The sequence below is a fragment of the Sus scrofa genome, chromosome 1, assembly GCF_054392235.1.
Source record: "Sus scrofa isolate SSC_HxYL_T2T_F1_AM1 chromosome 1, Sscrofa_HxYL_maternal_Yorkshire_Landrace_v2.0, whole genome shotgun sequence".
In the NCBI taxonomy this organism is placed as follows: domain Eukaryota; kingdom Metazoa; phylum Chordata; class Mammalia; order Artiodactyla; family Suidae; genus Sus; species Sus scrofa.
The window spans coordinates 121,942,227-121,958,811 of NC_139383.1; the positions used below are offsets into that span (position 1 = coordinate 121,942,227).

The 16,585-nt window shown below is 44.6% G+C and overlaps 1 protein-coding gene across 8 annotated transcripts in view; it reads right to left on the reverse strand.

The window, feature by feature from the left end:
* Nucleotides 1-16,585, reverse strand: part of FAM81A (family with sequence similarity 81 member A) — a 129,754-nt gene that overhangs the window by 68,320 nt on the left and 44,849 nt on the right. For 2 of the 8 annotated variants that reach the window (XM_021073520.2, XM_021073532.2), the window contains exon 1: nucleotides 4,079-4,322. The exons of 4 other annotated variants lie outside the window; for them this stretch is intronic. The gene's annotated coding sequence lies outside the window, so the exon portion shown is untranslated. Of the gene's footprint in view, nucleotides 1-4,078; nucleotides 4,323-16,585 lie in introns of those variants that run through there. 2 more of the 8 variants (XM_021073534.2, XM_084968903.1) reach the window with 1 other exon arrangement.

Below are 16,585 nucleotides of genomic sequence, written 5' to 3' on the forward strand. Positions count from 1 at the left end.
ATTAAGGAAGCTAGAATGAAGTGCTGTTTAGAGACAAAATAGCCGGGCCTCTGGGTAGCAAATTCTGAATGGAATGCAGATGGCAGGGCTGGTAATGGAGGTCTGAAGGCGTGGAGGGTGCTGAGCAAAACCTGGTTAAAAGTGGGGATGCAGGCAGATTGCCAGAGTTCCTCTCTCAGCTCTGCTCCTTAACAACCAGCAGTAATAACAATTACGAAGTTCTCATTTCCCTCTGCTCCACTTGCTTCACTACATAACAGGAATGATGAGGCTATCTGCCTCAGAGAGATGGAGCGAGGATTGAAGGCCATGGTGCAAGGGACCCACAGCGACCAGTGAGGTACAGGGTAACTGGCCATTAGCCACTGCTGTGGGCTCAGAGGTGGGGGTGATGCTGGCAGAAGGGAGCAGGCCAGGAATGAATGAGGAAAAGGCCCAGGACAGGATCCCGAAGAATCCCACGTTCAGATGTTAGGAGGAAAAGGGAACAAATGAGGTCTGAACTGTCCCTGGAAAGCCAGTGACATGGAGACAAGGAAAGAGAGAGGCAGGGGAGGAGAGTGACCACCAGTAGCAGACGCAGGGCAAAGATCAAGGAGGAGGGAGACAGAAGAAAGGCCTGAGCCCTGCATCCTGGACAGCACTGCTGCAGCCCGAGGAAATGGCAGTTTCAACAAAAAAGGGGGCAGTGACGCCAGAAGTGGGAAAGCTGAGGACAACTCAACAGGGGAGCAGGGAACAGAACTGTGATGCCCAATCCTATAGCCATCAGCCCCAGGGGACTATTTCAATTGAATTGAATTAATCTATAATTAACAACAATGAGGGATGTACCTGCTCATCACTGAGCCGGCCACATTTCACCTGCTCAGTACTCACAGCTGACTCCTGGTGACCAGATGGCTACTTGGGACAATGTGGCTAGCGAACACGGTATGGGACAGCACAAATACAAAATATTTCCATCACTGCAGAAAGTTCTCTTGGACAGGGCTGGGACTCAAGCTCAATTTCTTTCCTGAGAAGGATGACTTGAATATAAGGTGGAGTAAAGGCTGGGGCAGAGTCAGGAGGGACCAAAGAAATGAGAGAAAGGGGGTAACAAATGGAGCAGGTTCCCGAAGGAGGGGAACATCCAGAAAAGACAGAAGGAGGAGTGAATGTGAGTTAATCCTGGGTAAGGGACTAATAGATATTTCCTCAGAGGAAGGGAAGAAAGGACAAAGATGGGTAAAGAAGATTGCCAGGGGTGATAAGGAAGATACAGTGGGAGCTTTTATTAGAGGGCAGTAAGCTCCCAGTTAGATATCCTTAATCTTGTGGGTGCAAAAAGGCTATCTCCAGAAAAGAAACTGACTAGAAGCTGAAGGAACAGAAAAGTCTGGCATAACCTCTAAAGGAATGCAGCTGGGAGTTAATAAAAGATGAATTTTTTTTTTCCATAGAAAAGTAAGACCGAGATGAAATTGGAACTAAAATAAATTTGCAATGGAACCAGTGCAAAGGTCTTTGTGATAACTTGGCAGATGTCTTGGCAGACTGGGAGAAGGAAAAGCAGATGATGAGGGTGATTCTGGATTGAGGACTGGAATATGAGAAGTCCAACACGTTAGGACAAAGGATTCCGGGATTCTGGACAAAAGTGAAATGGCTGGAATGTATATACTCCAAGAAGGGAAATGGAGCCATAAAGGGATTGGAACAGCCAGTGAGGGACCAGAGTCCTCAGTGATGTTGAGTCTGGTGCAGTACGTGGAAAGAATCCTTGAAATAGCTAATGTCCAAGTTCCAGATCTCAGAGGTGGAAAAAATTCCCAGGACTAAGCAAGTCCAAGAAGTGAGCGGCTGAAGCAAATCGGAAACTAAGGTCACAAGAGTTGACGTTGAGGACCTTGAAAAACTTCAAGGTCAATGAAACTTTAATGAAGAATTAATAGAGCCTCTACATAATCACCAACGTCATCAGCAAGAAGCAAGGTGGAGAAGAGAACCAGGTTCGTTGCTCATGTTTGTTTTCGGTTTGTGTGCTAATTTTTGGTAGCATCAAGTGAAATAATTCCCAAACCTGGGTGTACATCTGAATCCCCCGGGGATCTCTGTTTTCCCTCCCCATCCTCCTCCTTCCTCTTTTAGGGTTTGTTTTCAAAATAAGAATTTTTTAGGTTTTGCCCACCTTGATGATTCTAATTTTGTACGTTCTGGAGAGTCTACAGTTTTCAAAGTGCTCCTGGTATTTCTGAGGAGCCACCAGGTTTGGCAAGCACTGATCCAGAAGATAAGAAGGAGGGAATGGGGCTCAATTGGACATGGCAACCTTTACAGAGAAGACACTGTTAGGGACGGGTTAATGGTCTGGAGGCAGCACTGAGAAGCCAGAAGCCCAATCCCTGCTCTGAGTGAGATGGGAAAGGGCTGTTCTGAGGGGAGTTGTTCACTCAGCCTCTGGAACAAGGGGAAGGACAGGAGATGGACTCAGTGCAGCAAAATGAAAACACAGGCATATGGCTGCAGGATGAAAGAAACAAGAGACTGAAAGGCAGTGGGGAGGAGACACACAGAGAGTGGCCTGAAGAGGGAGGAGACCCAAGAGTTTGTTGACAAGGGATCTAAATGTAATGAGGTGTGATTCATTAAAGAGTTCGCAGAGCTTAGTGGCTAGATTCTTGGGCAGTCAGAATTTTTCTATCTGGATGCTCTCAGATTTCTAATATGTAAACCATTAAAGATTATTAAACCCTCAGGTAAACAAGCTTGCAGAAGCTTATTCATTAACCCCCCCCCCCAAAAAAAATCTGTCTTCTCAACCCCCATTTTTATACAGATGAAATCAGACCGGAATGAATATCAAGGGTTGCCTTGGAGCACAAAGCTAGAGGGGGCAACTCCACAAACCCCTGAGGGGGCCGGGGCATTCCCTCCCTTCCCTCTCCTAGGAAGACCGAAGTTAATGTACTGACAATACAGAAAGAGGCCCCAGCCAATGCCAAAAATAGATGAGGTGACACTGCTCTCAAGAGCACTGCTCCCCCCTACACACACACACATACCCCAATGGGCAAATGCTAGAGATGTTTTTCAGTAAAGAACATATTTACTTTTACAAACCCAGCTCTTACTGAAAGAGCAAACTGCAAATGTTTGCCCTGGCTTCAGAGATCGCTGCACTTCTCTGGATTCAAATCATTGTAGCATTATTTCTGCTTACTCCTATGAAATAATTTCTAACACTGACACACACAGACTTTAATATGAGGGCGAGAGCGCAGCCAGGCACACACACACACACACACAACCTCGTGCATATTGAAGAAATGACTCACTTAATTTGTTGCTGCCTGCCACTATTGGGTTTTGATTCTACCTGTTTCAATACAAAGTTTCCTATTAGATTAACTACAGCAAAACTCAGGAATCTTAACCTTGATTTTGTTCATGACTTTTAGAGCACCCAAGAGGCTTTAACATGGGCAACGTGAGAAGCCACTCACTGCTTTCTCTCCATAATCTTTCACAAAACGGTAACATATATTACCACTTGAAAAGACAATGAAAACCCCTGATAGAATTAAACATGGCTAAGCCTTGTATGTCCTGTATCTATAGTACTTGGGGGCCCCTTTTCAGCTCACAGCACCGTGGAAACTGCAAAGAACCCAAGCCCTCCTGTTAAAGATGAAAAAGAGGTGGGGAGGGGGCAGAGAGGTTAACCCGCCCAAGGTCAATCAGCTTTGAGTGGTGGGACGGTTGACTTAACACTGCCCCCTTGCAATCTGTGCTCCTCCCCAGCTCCCCCAAACAGTCCCTCGGGGCTTCTGCTGGTTTGCTAGCATGCAACCTCCCCCAGCCCCCGCAAAAATGCAACGCCAGTTGCGCTCGGTGGCCAACTTCATCCCTTCGCGTCAGCATGCAGTTAACCCTCTCGCGGGCAGCAGGTCACATGGGCCACGCTCAGCTCTCTCTCCTCCAAGCCTGGCCCCCCGCCCCCCCGGCGGCCGCCCCAAGGTCACGGCGGGCTGACAGAGCTCCTGCCGCGGGGGACAGGAGGCGGCCGGGCGGGGTCCCGGGGCGCGGCACTCACCGGCGCGGGGGGCGGGCGCGCCGCGGCTGCCCATGTCCTCGCCGGCGCGGCTGGGTGCGGCGGCCGCTGGCGCGGGTTGTGCGGGGCGCCCGGCTGCGGGCCCGCGCCGCGGGGAGCGCCGTCCAATCAGCGCGCGCCTGCCGCCTGGCCCGGCGCGCGGCCCGGCCCGGTTCGCGGCTCCCGGGGGGCGCGAGCCGCCGCGCGCCGCCCAAGCCGTTTCCGGGCGCGTTGCCTGGACGCGGTTGCCGTGGCAGCCCGAGCTGGAGGCTTTCCCCGAGCCCGCGCCCAGCCCCGCGGCGCCGCCCCTCCTCCCTCCGCGTTCCCACACCCAAAATAGCCTCTCCTCCGGCTGCTGTTCCCCCCACCCCACCCAGCCCTCAGCCAAGCAGCTTGGAGTCGGCAGGCGGGGATTTCGCTTATTGGAAAATAAATCCTGTTGTAGGGCTGGTTGACTTGAAGGGAGAGGTGTTGAAATGGTGCCTGATTAAGATAATAGCCATGGTGGCTGCACTGTAATTCTGTTCAGAGACCTAACATCCCTTATTTACCCAACCTCTTTCCCACGAAAAGCGTTATTATCTCCCCCACCCGCTTCCAAATTGGGGAGAAGTTATTTTATGAGGCCGCTGTCTGGGAAACAGCTTTCGCGTGAACGGTCCACCTGTGCAGGAGAACTAACTAACCCTCGAGGCGTCCAAGTGTCATCTAATGAATCACCTTGACACTCGCCACTGGGACCAAGGCGCCTGTCTCATGGCAGCAGACACGACGCAAGAAGGAAAGAACTGTTACCACCCTTTTCACATTCCTTCCCCCCACAACCCCCGCCTTCTGCCTCATCCCCCCTTCCAGTGCGTCCGAACTCTTTTCCACCTGTCTCGCAATGTGGATTCTAAGCAGGATGCACAAGCCGATCCACTCAGAATTTTGCTTCCTCTCCGTGGGCGGGGTTTAAGCAGAGTTGGGGACCCCAGCCTACACCCGCCTCACGGCTCCGGTTCGTACCTCTTCCGTGTCGCTAGTATTTACCCAGTACGGGTGTTCTTATCCCTCTCCCCCACTAGCCGCAGCCTCTTCAACACAGAGAATGGAGCATGACTGGGTAGAAAGACCCTGAGCTCTGGAGACAGGCTGAGCTGTTCTGGAATCCTCTCACCACCAGTTACTTCTGTGTGATTTTAGGGTATTCTGTTTCTATATCTATAAAGCGAGATAATACTCCCACAAAGGGTTAATGCATACATAACATTTAGTGAACAATGTTTGCTGGATGCTTGTCAAATGCTAGAAACTGTGTTTAGCTCTAATACACAATGATAAAGAAGAAGAAAAAAAGAGTCACAGAGTCTGCTCTCATAAAGCTTATAGCCAGAGACACATCAAATAACCACAGACATTTGTGAAATTGCCATTGCGGATAAGGAGATTGCATGACCTTGAGACCTGTGGTGTGGAGATCTGACCTAGACGCCTTCCTTTAGCTCAGTGATTATTCTTTCCTTTTCTCCCTTAGATTCCCACTGGCTGGCCCATAATATGCACTCAGTAAATACATGTTGAATTGAATCCTATGTCATGGTGATAACAGCATCACTCGGCTTCCTACTGACTTTCTGCCACTGAAAGCATATTTGAAACATCCATAACTTGCCGCTATGTCTGGAAGGATGTGCACATCTTAGTGCTCATTCAAACCCCCAGCCCATCATCAAGAGTCTCAAGAAAGGTTCAAAATGTTCTTCCCCTGTCCCCATTGGGTTGCCTTCCAATGTGTAAGGTGTACATCTCAGACGGGCACATGAAAGTCCCCTCTGCCTCATCTCCCCTTTCACTCTGTCCCCTGGTCCCAGCTCCATTCTGCCACTTCCCCTTGATTCTGAGCTTCAGGGCACCCATTCTCGTCCTCCTAAGAGAGTGGTGGTGATCCGTATAAACTCAGAGTAGAGCATCTATAAAATAGAGGAAACTCCCTCCTGCTGCTTCTGCTGGTCTTCAGAGCATAATTTTATGCTGGCTTTGCCACAAGACTCCATCACTCTCAAGGGTAGAGGAGAAGAAAACCTGGTAAAGTGAGAGGGCTTTGCTACATATATACACCATTTTAATTTCGCTGACTTTAATTTCCTTTTAAAAATCACATCAACTAACATAAATAGAATCCAAATTTTAAAAGATTCATTAATAAAAAGACAAATAATTGTAGCAATTTCTGGAGTTCCTTTTGTGGCGCAGCGGAAATGAATCCAACTAGGAACTATGAGGTTGCGAGTTCCATCCCTGGCCTCACTCAGTGGGTTAAGGATCCGATGTTGCTGTGAGTTGTGGCATAGGACGCAGACTCAGCTCGGATCTGGCATTGCTGTGGCTGCGGTGTAAGCCTGTGGCTAGAGCTCCGATTTGACCCCTAGCCTAGGAATCTCCATATGCCGCAGGTGTGGCCCTAAAAAGAAAAAGACCAAAACAACAAAATTGTAGCTATCTCTTTCTTTTTTTTCTTTTCTTTCTCTTTTTTTTCCAGCACCATGACATGCAGAAGTTCCTGGGCCAGGGATCAAACCCATGCCACAGCTTAACCAGAGCCACAGTAGGTGACAAGTAACAAGGCTGGATCCTTAACCCACTGAGCTACCAGGGAACTCCACTGTACTCTTTCAAACTCTGAATTCCTCAGTAGGAATTCTTAAATTTCACAGTAGGCTTGAATCAGAGCCTCAGCTTCCCACTTCTGACCTTTTTCCCCCCATTCAGATGACATGTTTTGAATCCTGAGGAGACAAAATTTAGTGCACAATGATTTAAGCCTACCTGAGATTTTTTTTTTTCCAAGTCAAACAATTTCTGTAGGATAAATTTCAAAGAACTCTGTTTTTCCAGAATTGTTTGATTGTGACTCATTACAGGAAATGGATTTTTTGCATTACTTTAATTAAAAAGCTATGATGTACCACAAATGATTTTATACCGGCAAAGATTACCAAAAATCTTTACTTTCATCAAAGAGAGCAATTTTATAAACTTGATGGTTGTCATACTATTCACCAACTAGTTATTAAATAACTGGTACAGTATATTGTTCAAGGCACTGTGGAGATTTTTTTTTTTAAGTAATTTATAGCACAGCTGAGTTCTAGTCTTACCTGTAACATGGCACCACCAGTAGCCATGAAGAAAAGAAATAAGGAGCACCCATGAGGCCAGACGGCAGGCTCATCTATGTCAAGGGATTGTACAGATCAAAAGTGGTAGTTGTAAAAAGACTGGAAAGGAGTTAGGCCAAAAATATGGCAAGCCCTGCAGGAGGGTTTCGATTTAGCACTTTTTTTTTTCTGGCCACCCCTTGGCATATGGAGTTCCCAGGCTAGGGATCAGATCCCAACCATCCCAACCGAAGTTGTGGCAACACCAGATACTTAACCCACTGTGCCAGGCTGGGGACTGAACCTGCGTCCCAGTGCTGCAGAGAGGATGCCCATCCCATTGCAGCACAGCAGGAACGCCTCAAGTTAGCACTTTTTCTTGTAGTGAGAATTCTCAACTAAGGCTTGCAACTGAGTGGGGTGTCAAGATCCAATGCTGTGTCACATGGTGATGTACTGTATACCTCGCCAATAATAAGGTGCCAAAGGACTGACCCACAAGGAATGGTCATATATAGGAACCAGAAAGAAGAAGAGAGTGCCCACGAAGGGAACAATGAGCAAGAACCAGAGACATTAGGGATAACGTCAGAGAAGCTCCAAGTGGGAAGGTTCACAGTGACAAGTCCCACAGAAGTCAAGAAAACATAGCGAATAGAAGGTCACTGGGGACCTCCATGGGTATTTTTTTTTATGGCCATACACGCGGTATATGGGGGCTCCCAGGCTAGGGGTCCAGTAGGAGCCACAGCTGCTGGCGTACGCCGTAGCCACAGCAACACAGGATCCTTAATCCGCTGTGTTGGCCAGGGAATCCAACCCACAACCTCATGGTTCCTAGTCGGATTCATTTCCACTGCGCCATGACGAGAACTCCATCCATGGGTATTTTTGAGTTATCAGACCACTGTGGGTTAAAAAAGGCTTGGAGTTCCCTGGTGGCTCAGCAGGCTAAGGATCTGGCAATGTCATTGCTGTTGCATGGGTTGGATCCCTGGCTCAGGAACTTCTGCATGCTACAGATGTGCAAAAAAAAAAAAAAAAAACAACAACAACAACAAAAAACAAAAAACAAAACAAAACAAAAAAAACTGCTAGAGAAATGCCACAGCAGATGTGGATCACTCTAGAGAAGTTTGGTAGTGTGGGGAAGGTGAGAAATAAGGTCAAAAGAGAGGTTTTTGGTGCTAAGAACATTTTCAAAATAGGAGAAAATGGTCTTTGCACTTATATGTACTTCGGGGTCATGAAGAAATGAAGTGCACAATACATCATCTTGCACTGATGAACTCAATCTAAATTCTGCCACGAATTTCGTCATCACCATATCCATTTCCTTTTTTAAAATCTTTCATCAAGTAAGAGGAGTTCCCGTCGTGGCACAGCGGAAACAAATCTGTCTAGGAACCATGAGGTTGTGGGTTCAATCTCTGGCCTCGCTCAGTGGGTTAAGGATCCAGCGTTGCCATGAGCTGTGTGTAGGTCGCAGATGTGGCTGGGATCCTGCATTGCTGTGGCTGTGGTGGAGGCCGGCAGCTGTAGCTCTGATTGAACCCCTAGCCTGGGAACGTCCATATGCCACGGTGCGGCCCTAAAAAGCAAAAAAAAAAAAAAAAAAGAATAACATGTATTTTGATAACTGGTTATTAAGAGAATGGTCTGAACTGCACCTTTGTTCTCTATAAGATTTCTCTCTCTCTCTCTTTTTTTGTTTTTGTTTTTTTTTTTTGTTTTTGCTTTTCAGGGCCGCACCCGTGGCATATGGAGGTTCCCAGGCTAGGGGTCCAATCAGAGCTACAGCTGCCAGCCTATGCCAGAACCACAGCAACACCAGATCTGAGCCGAGTCTGCGACCTACACCACTGCTCACAGCAATGCTGGATCCTTAACCCACTGAGCGTGGCCAGGAATGGAACCTGCAACCTCATGATTCCTAGTTAGATTCGTTTCCTCTGTACCACGACAGGAACTCCACATGTTATTCTTTATGGCTTTTCTTTGGTGGTTTTCTTTGGTGATAATAGTAATATCTTGGAATTAAGGAAAGCCCTTGTTTTCTTTTTCATATGTAAAAATAATGGATTTTTCATATGTTTTGAGTAAACTGTAATTGACTTATCTGTTTTTGCTAAAAATTTCCCTTCTTGTGTTGGCTAATTCTCTCAAATATTATGTTTTGCTTATGAATTTGTTGGTGTCTATCCATCTTACAAGGGTTTTTAAAAGTAATTATAATCAGGGCACAGCCAGCAGGGAAGCTTAAAATATTGGAAGACTCTTCCTTGTACTGTTAAATTAGAAAATGGGAGTTCACATCATGGCTCAGCAGTAACGAATCTGGCTAGTATCCATGAGGACTCGGGTTCAATGCCTGACCTTGACCAGTGAGTTAAGGTTCCAACTGAGCTGTGGCATAGGTCAGAAATGTGGCTTGGATTCTTCATTGCTGTGGCTGTGGCACAGGCCAGCAGCTGTATCTCCGATTTGACCCCTCCGATCTGACCTGGGAACTTCCATGAGCAACAAATGCGGCCCTAAAAAAAACAACAACAAAAAAGATGAATTTAGAAAGTGTTATCTATGTCTTAACTTAGGTAATTACTGGTGTACATAGCAGGGCAAAGGGCAGACAGGGTTGTGTTGAAACAGCATACAGTAGAGACAACATAATACTACTCACTAGAGATGAAATCTGGAACAAAGGGGGATTTATCCAAAGAGTTTATGGCCAGAAGTTCTAGCATTACCTTACAATTAAAGTGATTCATCCAAAACCCAGTTTGATGGCAAGGGGAGCATTGTAGAAAATTCCATTGCACATTGATTTTGGAAAAGGTTTCCTTCTAAAAATTTTCAGAAAATAGGCTGAACATGTGTGTGTGCGCATGCATGCACACACACACACACACACACACACACACACACACACACACACACACACACAGTATAGTCTTTGAGCTATTCTGAAGTTTCATGCCATAATGGCTCAGTTCCGTATAGCTGAGCAAACATGCATGTTTCTTTACCAGGTATTAACCAGTTAGGACACCACAGTTTAGACAGTGGGGACCCACATAGGCTGATGCTCTTGTTTCAGCTTCCCTGCCAAACAGTACATTACGGGACAGTGGTCCTCACAGGTAGGAGAATTAAAAGACAACTTTCACTTCTGTTCAGCAACAACAACAAAATGACAATACCCACTACATGACAATACACAGAACGTACATGATACAATGTGATACAGTGCATGCCAAGCCACACTGAAGTGAGGCAAAGGAAAAAATCAGGACTATTAATCCTATCCTTATTGAAAGAACAATTTTTGGCCACATATGGAAGTTCTGAGGCCAGGGATCGAACCCATGCCATAGCAGTGACCCAAGACACAGCAGTGACAATGCCAGATCCTTAACTCTGGGTCACCAGGGAACTGGTGAAATTTTTGATATTCATTCATCATGAATTTTTTGCATTAATTTTGATTTTTGAAGTATTGCATTAAAATATTATTTATCTTCATCACTGAGTTTTTTGGGCACCCTCTTAAATTTTGCACTTCAGACAAGTGCCTTGCCTCACTTGGGCGCTGGCCCTAATGTTAAAACGGCCAGTTTTTACGTGGCAGGTCCTAGGCTAAATGCTTTACCTACAGTACTTACTTTATTCCCTGCAACAACCCAGGAGTAAAACTGACACTTAGAGACATTACTATGGCTTGTTCAAGTCCCCAAACTGTTTAGTGCTAGAGTGAATGAATACACAGGTAAAGCTCATGGAGGCTCTGTTTGCATCTAAGTTTCGGGTAATTCATCCATAATTCACACCTTGGAAGACATGACTCAAGGATGAAAAGGCAGTTATTGTGTCTGATGTATAGTGTATATCTAGAAAGAGTCCTATTAATATTTGTAAAATTAAGCAGACTTCTAATAGGGAGCTGGAATTTCATCATGATGAGATATTTCTCAGGGCTGCTAGATCAATAAATGAATTGTTGATAATCTTGATTAGTGGGTAGGATTTTCAGATGTTGGTCATTGATGTTCTTGTATGGAAAATACAACAATGATTTTTCATGTCATTGGCCATAGTTAGATTCCATGTAAGAATAATGATGACATATATTGTAAATTTTAAGTACTATTTTTGTAGCGTGGTGGAATTTGAACCTGGGCACTTCTGATGCTACAAGCTGTGTTTTAATCAGGTGCTGGTTTGCCATTCAATAACCACATGAGACTAGGAAGGAAAAATGCCTCACAAACCTCAGTTCATAAAGTGTGTGGCATAGTAGGACTTGAATAAATGATGTTTCTGTTCCTCTTTTCTTCCCCCAAGAATTGCACTTATTAAAGAATGTAAACAGTAATATTAAAAAAATTTTTTATTCTGGGGAGAGCAAATTAATTTTAACACTGATTTCTTACACCTTCACTAGGGTCTACACTGGCAAAGAATGAAGATTCAGTGTGATTGTCCATTTGAACCTGATAAAAGAATCTTTAGCTTGAAATACACAGAGCCAAAAATATTCTGGAATTTGAGCATCTTTTAAATATAATGAAACTGGATCAAGTTCTTTATGAGTTCATGCTTACTAGCAAAAGGTATACAGAGTGACCTTTTTTAAAGTCCTAATTAATAGATAACACATATTCCACACTTAAAATTAATTTCTTTTCTTTCTTGGCCTTCCTGCGGCATATGGAGCTCCCAGGCCAAGGATCAGATTTAAGGCACGGTTTCAACCTACATCAGAGCTGCAGCAATGCTGGATCCTTAACCCACTGTGCCAGGCCAGGGATCGAACCTGCATCCCAGCACTCCCAAGATGCTGCCAATCCCGTTGCACCACAGTGGGAACTCCTAAAATTAATATTATGCAGTTGCTCTTAAAAAACAAATAGTACATTTAATCCTCTTTGTTTCCTCTCCAGCATTTGCATACACTTTAATTGTCTTTACCTATATAAAGGAGATTTCCCAAGGCAATGTGAATGAATTGTAGGATTTTCTATCAGGAGCTGGGGTCCCCCATAGTCATGCAGTAGGTTTCCGTCACTATAGGCTGAGGAAATAACCTTCTCTTCCTCTTATGGATACTAGTCAGAATCATTAACCACTGAGCCATGATGGGAACTCCTTCTCTTCCCCTTAGAAGACAGATTCTTTCTCCTTTAGGAGGATTCATTCTATGAAGTTGCTGAACACTATTGGTAAATGTATAGGCCAGTTACTTCTCTTTGACTCAGTTTCATCATTTGCAAAATGGGGGTAAGGCAGTGCCTACTTCATTGGGTTCTAATGGAGTTCAAAGGTATTAAATCAGATAAAAATATTAGAATCAGGAGTTCCCATTGTGGCTCAGCGGTAACTAGCAGTTGTAGCTTGACTAGTACCCATAAGGATGCAGGTTTGATCCCTGGCCGTGTTCAGTGGGTTAAGGATCCAGCGTTGACATGAACTGTGGTGTAGGTAACAGATGTGGCTTGGATTAGACCCCTCGCTTGGGAATGTCCATATGCTGCACATGCAGCCCTAAAAAAAAAATAAAAATCAGAATCACATTTTAGTTACTATTTTTAAATTATTTATTATATCTAATATCACATAAGTTTTATTATTACTATTTTCTCCCAGGACCCAATCAGAAGAGTGGCGGTCTAATTAATATTGGCTCAATAATTTCATCTTACATATGCAGACAGAATTTGGTAATTAATCTGGTTAACTCACTCCTCACACTAGTACTGATGTTGCTTGTTTTGGAATAATTCTAAGTATCCTTCTGGTGTCAGCCACACCCTAAACCATCTCTTTCCCTTGCATGAAGTTATCAATATCCTAGTCAAATAGATGTACAGCCCCTAACACCCTAGATCCTTTTTGGCTGCACCTAACATACATTCCAAGGTCTCCTCTAGGAACAACAAGTGAGATTGCCACAGTGTGGTTTCTGCCTTACCTGAATCCTTCCTGCTCCACGTCTATGATTAAACAAATTAAGTACCACCCAGGCCCTTAAAAAGGGCAGAGGCCCATGTATTTGTTGCCTTGGGAAAAGTGTAAATGGCATCACCTGCCCATCCTCCTTCCTCCCACTGCCAGTTGAAATCACTCAGCTCACAATGGACACTTCTGAGGATGAATATAGCCAGCACTGACTGAAGACTCAATGACTACCACTGCCAGTGCAATGCCAGACAGTGATCTGGCCCCTGCTTTCAGCTGTTTGGTTTATTCTCCTGAAACATAAAGTAGGATTTCATGGAGTTCTCGTCGTGCCTCGGTGGTTAACAATCCGACCAGCATCCATGAGGACGCAGGTTCAGTCCCTGGCCTCACTCAGGGGTTTAAGGATCCGGCATTGCCATGAGCTGTGGTGTAGGTGGCAGATGTGGCTCAGATCCCATATTGCTGTGGCTGCGGTATAGGCTGTTGGCTACAGCTCCAATTGGACCCCTAGCCTGGGAACCTTCATATACCATGGGTGCTGTCCCAAAAGGCAAAAACAACAACAACAACAAGACAGTAAATAAATAAATAAAGTAGGATTTCAAAGCATCACCAGAACAAGGAAGACTTTTACTTCCCTCCTCCCCCCGCCACCTGAGCTGAGTCAGTCCCCTAAGATTCTTTCCTCCACCTGCCTACCCTGTTCCCAGCATCAGGAATGGATATGGTCCAATCCTGAGTAATATCTCTGCCCAAGGCTCTTACTTCAGAAGTTAGGGCTGAGTTTTTCTTGGCTTATTTTCTTCCAAATCCAGTCAGAAGACAACTGATTATTACTGTTTCGCATATTTTATTTTATTTGAGTAATTTCAATACTCAAAAGTCAGAGAATCTTTTTTGGATAGGTTTAGTAACAAAAATTCTTGCTAATTCATTATAAGTTTAAAACATAAGCAGATGTTCTTGTGTGGTGCAGCGGGTAAGGATCTGGTGTTGTCACAGTGGTGGCACAAGTGGAAACTGTGGTATGGGTTCAAATGCTAGTCCAGGGAAATTCCACATGCCGTGGATGTGGCCAAAAAAAAAAGTTTAAAAGCAAACAAACAAAAAACCCACAAGTATATCCTTATATAGCATCTAACCTTAATATAATCAGTTTGGCATTTCTCTTTTTTATTTTTATTTTTGGTTGCACCTGTGGCATGTGTAAGTTCCCAGCCCAGGGATCAAACCCTTGCCACAGCAGTGACCCAAGCCACTACAGTGACAATTTGGATCCTTAACCCACTGAGCCACAAGAGAACTCCAGTTCAGCATTTCTTTTTCCAAAGAAGAGTCTACCCTTTTTCCAAGGAGAGAAAATAGTTAACTGTATAAATTTTTTTCACAGGTGATTATCAGCCTTGGAGTTCCCTTTGTGGCTCAGCAGTAACAAACCTGACTAGTATTCATGAGGATGAGGGTCTGATGCCTGGCCTCGCTTCAGTGGGTTAAGCATGTGTCTCTGTGAGCTGTGGTGTAAGTCACAGACGCAGCTCAGATCCCACAGCATTGCTATGGCTGTGGTGTAGGCCTGGGGCTGCAGCTCCAATTGAACCCCTAGCCTGGGAACTTTCATATGACATGTGTGTGGCCCTAAAAAGCAAAATAAATAAATAAATAAAGAGAGAGAGAGAGAGAGATCGGCCTTCCTTTTATTAAGTTTAAAGATGAAAATTACAACATAGGTAGTTTTATGAGCAATATTGAATGACAGGCCAACCAATAAGACTGCCTGTACTAAGCCCTCTAAAAGTTACAGAAATTGTGCAAGAGTACATGAGTATCTAGATCGAACAGAACCACCAAGTACCTGGCACAATGAATTAAAAAAGACTCATGTAATGGGAGTTCCCTGGTGGCTCGTCAAGATAAGGATCCAGTGTTGTCACTGTTGTGGCTCTGGTTACTGCTGTGGCATGAGTTTGATCCCTGGAACTAGAAGCTTCTGAATGCCATGGGTGCAGCTATGAAAAAAAAAAAAAAAAAAAAAAAAGACTCATACCAAGGCAATTCATTTTGAAATTTCTGAACACTAAAGATAAAGAGGAGATTCTAAAATCTTCAAGACTATAAGTATATCACATACAAAGATCAACTTCTCCATAGTAACAGTGGAAGCAAGATCAGTACCTGTAAAATTCTGAGAGAAACTTATTTTTGTTCTAGAATTCTACATCCAGCTAAACTATCCACTGAGTCTGAGGGCAAAATGAAGACATTTTCTTGTATGCCACTTCCCCAAAATGTATTCCAACTGCACACTTTCCCAAGAATATACTGAGAAATATAAGCCATATAAGAAATTCAGCCAAGGAGTTCTCTTGTGGCTCAGCAGGTTAAGGTTCTGGAATGGTCACTGCAGTGGCTTGCATCACAGCTGTGGCATGGCCCAGGAACTTGCACATGCTGTGGGTGTGGCCAATAAAAAAAAGAAAGAAAGAAAGAAAAGAAAAAGAAAGAAACATGGTCCCAGGAGGTGGAAGATCCACACCAAGACAATAGCAAAGAATTTAATTCTTAGGTATATGATAAAAGTAATCTCAGGACTAATGTCCAACAGGTCTTATGGAGATCAACCAGTAGGGACTGAAGCAAGAAAGAGAGCACTGCAGCAAAGAGATTCCCAAGAAAATGAGACACAGAGAGAAAGAGACAGTGTTCCTGCTGCACCACAGTGGGTTAAGGATCCAGTGTTGCTGCTGCTGTGGGTATAGGTCTCAGTTATGTTTCAGATTAGATTCCTGGCCTGGAACTTCCATATGCCACAGGTGCAGCCATAAAAGAGAGAGAGAGAATGTGAGAGAGAAACTGATTCCCTAATACATTTGTACCATAGTGAAAGTTCTACCAAAAAGTTTGTAGCTGAATTAGTGAAAAGTACAAAAAGAACTAAACCAATAGCCAAAAAAGGCAATTATTAATACCAAGAAAAGAAAAAGTTGTACAACCATACCTAGCTCAGCTGTGAACAATAGACATAATGTAAACACTGATTATCAGGTTTTCGGGGTTTTTTTTTTTTTTTTGGTCTTTTGAGGGCTGCACCGTGGCATATAGAGGTTCCCAAGTTAGGGGTCTAATCGGAGCTGTAGCTGCTGGCCTGTGCCACAGCCACAGCAGTAGCCAATCCAGGACACGTCTGCGACCTACACCAAAGTTCACAGCAACGCTGGATCCTTAACCCAATGAGCAAGGCCAGGGATCGAACCCGCAACCTCATGGTTCCTGGGCGGATTCATTAACCACTGAGCCACGATGGGAACTCCTGATTATCAGTTTAATCAAAGGTTCTTATATCACCATATTGAGAAGATCAGAGGTGTATGTGACAGAGGTAGACAGGCGCCTAAGAAAGCTAAATCCGGAGTTC